This window comes from Pteropus vampyrus, unplaced genomic scaffold (genome assembly GCF_000151845.1).
Source record: "Pteropus vampyrus isolate Shadow unplaced genomic scaffold, Pvam_2.0 Scaffold32, whole genome shotgun sequence".
In the NCBI taxonomy this organism is placed as follows: domain Eukaryota; kingdom Metazoa; phylum Chordata; class Mammalia; order Chiroptera; family Pteropodidae; genus Pteropus; species Pteropus vampyrus.
The window spans coordinates 5,107,366-5,115,424 of NW_011888813.1; the positions used below are offsets into that span (position 1 = coordinate 5,107,366).

The window sequence follows — 8,059 nt, forward strand, 5'->3', positions numbered from 1 at the left end:
GAGATGCTGTGCAGTCTGATAAGAACATGGGTTTCTGTGTCAGACTTCTTTCTTATCTTGGCTCTACCACTTCCTAGCAGTGTCAATATATGCAAATGACTTAACGACTCTCTGTTTTGAGTTTAATCAGTTGTAAGATAGAAATGATAATTTATCTATTGATGACTTTATTAAAACATAAAATGAGTTAATATATGTAAACTGCTTTAAAAAAATACATGATTGTCTATGGCCATGCCACCGTGAACAAGCCCGATCCCATCTGATCTCGCTTGGAAGCTTAGCAGGGTTGGGCCTGGTTAGTCCTTGGATGGAAGACCACCTAGGAAGACCAGGTGCTGTGGGCATTAAAAATTAAAAAAATTAAAAAATAAGGGATTGTAAGCTGACAAGGTCCTTGCAATCTGTGAGGTCAACCAAGGGTTGTCTCACCTAAAAAAAAAAATACATGGTAACAATAAGCATTCTATAAATGTTCATGGATATTCCTATCTAACTTTCACAACTACCTCACTTTACAAATGAGCAATTTGAGAAGCAGAAAGTTTAGGTGACTTTTTCATGTTTTCACAACAGGATGGGTCCAAATAGCTGAACACTGAATGATGGGCTTCTGATTCAGTTCAGCACACTCTTCCTCACCTTGCTTTACTTGGTTAGATCATTTAAAATAGTAATTTAACAGCAATTTGGAAGATAAAACAAAGTTTCCCAGCGTAACCCTAGTCATAATATAATGGGCATAAGCTGGTCGTTGCTGTGTAGAGATGAAGTATGAATCCTGTGTTATCAGGTCTCTCCTACTGGGTAGAATGGAGAAGTAAGAATAACTAGCTCTGTGACACTACGCCTATGATCTAATCTTGTTTTCTTTCAAATATAACTGTATTCAATCGTGTGATTTTCTATTTTTAATTGTTAGAAAGACTAAGATAATGCATTGTGTTAAATAAATATTGCACTGAACAAGTTAAAGAAGCTAGAAAATTTTATTTAAGACAATTGCAATAGGGGAGAGAGAACTTAATGGGGTTCAGGACATGCTATCCCCTTAAATGGCATCTTGACATACTATTTTAGGCTGAAGGAGTTTGAGAAAAATGGCAGAAGCAGGAAGTTCACTCATCTCTCTTCCTCCCCTCACCCTTCTTCCCTGAAACTACATAAAATCATCATGAGAGAATTGTCCTTCTATCCTTCTCTCCAAAGACAAGGGAACTCCAAGAAGAATCCCAACAAATAGGCCTTACTGTTTCCCCATTTTACTACTTTTACCTCGTACTCCTTAACTTGTCATATCCCTCTACAACTTTTTACTATCATCAAACTTAGCATAAAAATACATAGGTCTAACTCTTTCTTTGGGTCTTTATTTCCTTATAAAGTCTCGTGTGTCATATAAAACTTGTATTAAATAATTTGTATGTTTTTCTCCTATCAATCTCTTTGTCAGTTTAATTTTCAGACCAAACTGTGACTGTAAGAGGGTGAAGGAAGAATTTTCCTCTCCTACACACTCAACTCTATTGAAACAAATGGTGCTGAGTTAAGTGCTGAGGTAAGCTAGTGGAAAAGTACTGGAGGACTTGAGGAGAGGTGATGTTTCTCTATGCCTTATGTGTTTGCTAATTGGTGTTTATCTAAATTAGGCTTCTATAGTCTCATAAAGACTAGAAGATAGGAGCACTATTTTTATTGATGATTGCATTTCAAAGAGATGGCTCACAGGTCCTTGAGGAACACGTTCCTGAATTGCAAAACAGGCAAAGGCTGGGAGAAGATTTACTCTCAAAGGACAAGAGAAAAAATTTACTATGGCAAGTTTTTTAGAGTAAATGTTCTAAGAAAAGGGAGGTCATAAACCTGTAGTCAGGAAGAAACCTATCTAAATATACAAAACTGAGGGGAAAGTTAATACCATCTCTGTCGATATAAAGGACTTTATTACAGGTTTACATTATGCCGATATCTATAATGCATACAAATAAACATTATTATTATTGCTATTATGACTTTGAGTAGGCTTGCTTCTCTTCTTTGGTTATTTAATTTTAAATCATAGGTGAAATATTGCATGGAATGTAGACCAAGAAATGACAGATAGAAGTGACCTAGTCCAGTTGCTCCATTATATAGCTGAGGAATTGGTGACTTATTACAATCACTGCTGAATAAATATGTCCTTGAATAGAAATTTGACACAGACAACTTATGAAGAAAACACCTCCAAGGATTATAAAAACAAAACAAAACAAAAAAGTCATATTAGGTAAAGGAAGAAAGCAGTTGGAATAAGTGAACTTGTAGGGTCATGTTGGTGAAGTCATGTTTAAATATTAAGCTAGTATGAGCTGTTTGGTTGTACTTCTATATCCAAGTTGAGAGGCTCCAGATTAGTGGAAACTGATGTTTCAGCGGGAAAACAAGTTCTTGCACTCTGGTCTCTTCTCAATCCTACTGGTAGCCACTGCATAGAAAAGATGAGGAGTCAAAACTATAGCAATAAATGTCCAACTGTCCTAAGTCCATTTAACTTCTGTGCAGAATAGAGAATAAAATGTTATAATGCCAATTTTTTTCACCAGTTACCAGAAAACAGAGAATTTTAGTAGTTGCTTTTACTAAATAAATTACAATAACTTCTGAGCCAAGAAAATGACAGTAGTATAAACACGCAAAATTCTTTTAATTTGAAATACTAATATTTAAATGTTTTTTTTTCCATGCAACATTATTTTACTCTAAATAGATCTTCTCTTCCTTTTCCTTTTCTATTCTTTGTACTTATCTTTTATTCTCACCTGGAATGGGAATAGGATGAAGAACATAATTTTGGAGTTTCACAAGGAATTGTGCAAATGACTATACATTTGTCAATTCAGCTTATCCTAAAAAAAAAAAAAAAAAAAATCAAAGTAACCCCAGTAGATCATGACCATTATTATTTTCATTTTGTATTTAAAGAAATGGCATATCAGTGATATTAGTGATATATCTATGACCTCACACACTATTCTGTCTTATGAGGATCCCTCCCTGATCCCATTTTATCTTCTAACCTCTTTTCATAGCTTCTAGAGCAGTAATGTCTAAGAATGGCTATAGCTAGTATATCAGTTTATCTTCTGGAATGGTATATCAACAAAGTTGCCCATAAAAAGAGAAGTATTTTCTTAAATGAGTACTTTAATTAGCTACCTTGGATAAGAGGTAAGACCTCTAAGGAATTTCTTAGATAATGCAAGATAGTCTGTGAGCTAATTCGTAAACTAAAGTGTGGCTACTTTCTTGTCTTTCTTTACACAGTGGGGTACACAAGAGACTAAGCTGAATTGTTCAGAATATTAGAGGAGATTAGCACCTGCAATAAGAAAGAGGAAGGACAGATGAGATGGCTGACAACCAGAGAGGGTCTTTGGAAGAATAGAGGTGATGTCTAAATGATGATTTGTTTTAATTTATTCTGTGCAGTATGGTTTGACTTCACTTATTTATCTATGACAGTCTCAATTAAATCTATTTTTCTTGCAAATATATTAAGAAAATGGATGTGTTATTTTTTGGCATAGGATAAAAGACTGAGTGTGGCTGTGTCGGGGAGGTCCTCCAACACCTGTGTAAAACTCAGGAGGTATTCTCTAGGACTCTATCATGTGTGTTTTATCTGCCTTTTTCTCAATAGATAGTAAAGGAGAAAGGACAGATGTGTTCAAAGGGAAAAATCTAGCCAAGATTAGAGACATAGAAGCAGCATCTTCATCTCTTGGTGAATTGTGCTACCTGGCAATAGTGGGTGGATGCACAGATGACTGTTCATATGTGTATAGATACAAAGACTATCTTTGAGGAAGCCAGACATGAAACTTCTAGAAAGTCATATGCCTCTAAGTACCCAATGGCATCTCTCCTATGAGATGTCTCTGACGAGAGTCTCACTTGAGATGAGACTGGGTCTCCTATAAAACCCAGTTGCTATCATTCATTAAATTTCACAGATGCATCTGAAGTTAACATCTTTGTCAAAATCTTTCTTTCACTCTTCACAAACTCTAAGCAGAACCAGAATCTACATTTGCTCCTTGACAACGCAGTAATGGTGACACTCTGGGACAACAAGCTTTCCAGTCTTCAATTCGTCAGGGTTTAATTCAAAACAACACATATTTATCAAATACCTACTATGTACCAGAATCACTGATTGGAGCTATGGAATACAAGGAATATGGGGTTTGTTTTTTTATTAATTGTGATATACTTGCTCTCCACATATCACTGTCTCGGCTCATGAGATTTTTTCTAGTTTGTTTTTCTGTATTTCTGACTTCCTAATTCTTAGTTATCTTGAATTTTAATTACGTGCATACTCTTTGGATATATATATATATATATATATATATATATATATATATATATATATTTTTTTTTTTTTTTTTTTGTCTTGTCCGGATCATGGTATGATGTTCTTTTATTCCTGCTAGTTTACAACAGATAAATCTATCTTTGTCATACTACGCTAGCCAATGTGTAACCTCTATTCTACTAGTACCAGCCAGCTCCTTACGTGGCCTTGACATAATGTTTGGTAAACTGGTTCATCAGCCAGTAGTCACAGTTCGCTTTTTTCTAAGAGTTCTTGGACAAGTATACTTCCCTCTGAGTGTTCTCTCTATCCCGCTACTCCTGAGCACAGTTCAGGAGACTGGTAAACAGAGTAGTTTGCATATCTCTACTGACACAAACAGCAAATCCTTTCAGCAAGTCCTGTTGATGGGATGTAAAACATTAGCTTGGAAAAGTCAATAACAGTATGTAAAATGAGCCTCAATTTTTCTTTCTTGTTTTAAGGTAATATGAACAAATTTAGCCCAAATGTATTTCTTTTGTCTAGTTTATTTTAGGGCAATTCAAGATATAATTTTCCAATGTAAGACTCATGTTCAACCAAATTATCGGTTTAGCCAGGGTGAACTGTTATCTACAAGTTAATTTAGATTTGTTTTCAGTGGTTAAAGATACAATATAGCTCAAATTGCCATCTTTCTGGTTCACAGTTAATTCTGGGAAAATTGGAGTCTAGATGATAGGAGAACATTTTCTTTAAAGTTAATTTAAATGAACAGATTCAATTTCATTTGTGTTATGAGCTACCTGGATTTTTAGATGGGGACCGTAACATTTAAACAGAAATCCCAAACAGAAGTTATTCCCTACAGTGGCACATGATCTTGGTAAAATCAACTCTTAGAAACACATCAACACAGGTGCAAAGGAATATAATCGGCATAATTTTCCACGGATGTGCCTTTGCTAGGAATACAGAAAGAAAAGAAAGGCATTATTGAAGATTTCAGAAGTACCATAACTCAAGCAGACTTATTTCAAATGAGAGAAAATTGCTAATATTACTACTGGACAAAATGAAATCATTATATTACTAGACAAGATTTAAGTCAGAAATCCAATGTGTCACACACACACACACACACTTGCTAATATTACTACTGGACAAAATGAAATCATTATATTACTAGACAAGATTTAAGTCAGAAATCCAATGTGTGATAAAGAATATCAAAAATCGCTGAAGTATTGATGAGTGGTATTTAAAATATAGCTTCTGAAGGGGTTCCTTCACCAAACATTTACAAAAAATTTATGGCTTAAGCAAAGCAATGTTTTTTTTTTTTTAATATTAGGATTAGGGAATTCTAGTTCTGAAGATATTTGATTTCCTTATAATATTCAAGATGAAATTTGGGTGATGGTGATTAAGAAGGGAAAATATGTTTTACATAAAACCTAAACTGTGAGGATTGTATGTGTGTTAAGACATATACATCCAACTCACAAATGTAATTATAGATTTTTATATCTTAGTTTGTAATGTAAATTATGTTTTGTTTTTAAAATGAGTTAGATTACACATTAATTTGATAAACAAGCTAAAAGATTTGGGAAATTAAAAATAAGATTGCCCTTTGAACACCTATTATGTGCTAATTTCACATACATTTTCAAATCAAATTCCAAAGTAATTTTAATCATTGCCATCTTTGAAACATTAAGTTATAATATATAATATCTGCCATTGGTCTTACCGATAGTCTAGAATTTATTTTCCAAAGCCATTTCCTGAAGTTTAAACATATTCATGTAGAATATCCTTTTTAAAAATTATTTCTTCTTTATCTTTTTAAAAGTCATCAGTCTTACTTTATAATAGTTCAGTAGAAAATCAATAGCCCACGAAGGCTGTACACTGCTGAAGTCTTTCTGCCTATACTCTCTAAGCACAAATCTCACCGCCACCAGATACCTATGTTATCATTTTATCTAGTGGCATGCTTTGTACTACCCACAGAACCTGTATGGTGAATGAGCCAACAGGCCAACAATCACTGCAGCCCTCACAAGTATTTTACATCTATAAATTTTCATAGAATCTTCTAGCATCTTTAAACATGTGTAGAGGACAATGTATAGTAGCTGGTTTCCAAAGATGACCATCTAATAAATCATTCTTTCCAGTATTCCTGCCCTACTGTGCTTTTCTCTTATTAAATCTGTGTTGCCCCTTGGATTTGTAACTAAGAAAATGAATTGTGATGTTTGAGTATTTCCAAGGCCAAGTCAGAAGAACCTTTGAGGTTTCCAACTAGATCCCTTTGAATTGTTCTTCTGGGGTGATCTCTCTTGGAAACCAGCCTCTCTGCCGTGAGCAGCCAAAGCCACATGCAGAAACCATGTGTAGGGTGCTCTGATCAATATTCCTAACTGAACTCCCAGCTAACAGCCATGGTGAGCTGGGAGTTCAGTTACTGTCAGTCATGTGACTGAGCCATCTTGGACATTCAGCCCAGCAGAGCATTTGACTGTAACTACGTGAACAACTCCACATGAAAATTCCCCAGCTGAGCCAAGTCAAGCCTCAGATCTGTGAGAGATTAAAAGTAAATTGTTACATGAAGGCAGTAAAATATTAAAGTGGTTTGCTACCAAACAAAGAGATGAACAGGGCACCATGTAAGGACAATAACATTTCTAATGTTTATACTATTCAAATCAACCAAAAATCTTTCAAAATAATAAACACATATATACATTTAACTACTAGTAATGAAAGTCAATCATTTTGCAAAAATCATTTTGAAAATCATTTTGAAAAATATTTGCAGCTAATTCAGAAAATTGTTCTGATTATTGTTGCCAGCTTCTTCTTGACTGGACAGTGAGATCAATGGATCTCTAATAATACAAAGCAGGTACAAGGAATTAATTAAATAAATAATTATTGAGAGCAAGATACTCCATGACTTCTTAAGTAAATTAAATACATCTGTGCAGCTGTCCTTTGGTTTCCATCAAAGACTGGTTCCAGTAACCCCAGAAGATACCAGATTGTCAGATGCTAAAGTCCTTTACATAAATGATTTAGTAGTTTCGTATAACCTATGCATATCCTCCCATATACTTTGAATCTTTTCTAGATTTCTTGTAACATCTAATACAGTGTAAATGCTATGTAAATAATAATGACAAGAAAAAAGTCTGTACATGTTTAGTACAGAGGCAACCATCATAGGCTTAACTACACAGTACACATCAGCAACAGAGTAACACTATTTATTTAGAATATTTTCAATCTGTGGTTGGTTGAATCTGTGGATGAGGAACTCTTGGATTGAGAGGCTTAATCGTACATAACAATGTCAAAATTGTGCAAAAGTCATTAAGAATAATTTAAGTTGACCATTAACTGTAATTTATATCAAATAACTTGTTTATTTGTGTGTCTTTAACCTATTTGGGTAATTTTCCACTGTTTAATTGAAACAGTACAGTTAAATGTTATTTAAATGACCTACCTAAATATAGGTCATCACTGCAGTTCAAATGTTATCTCCTCAGAGACCTGTCATGATGACACTATTTAAAGTTCACACACACACACACACACACACACACACACACACACTCCCCATCTATGCAGTTTCTATTTTGTTTTATCTTTTATTTCTTTTTTTGCAGCACTCATCGTTTTCTAGGATTATTTTATTTC

At 34.3% G+C, this 8,059-nt stretch overlaps 1 pseudogene; it reads left to right on the plus strand.

The window, feature by feature from the left end:
• Nucleotides 1-224: 224 nt before the first annotated feature.
• LOC111737899 lies at nt 225-347 on the plus strand (annotated as a pseudogene).
• Nucleotides 348-8,059: the final 7,712 nt, after the last annotated feature.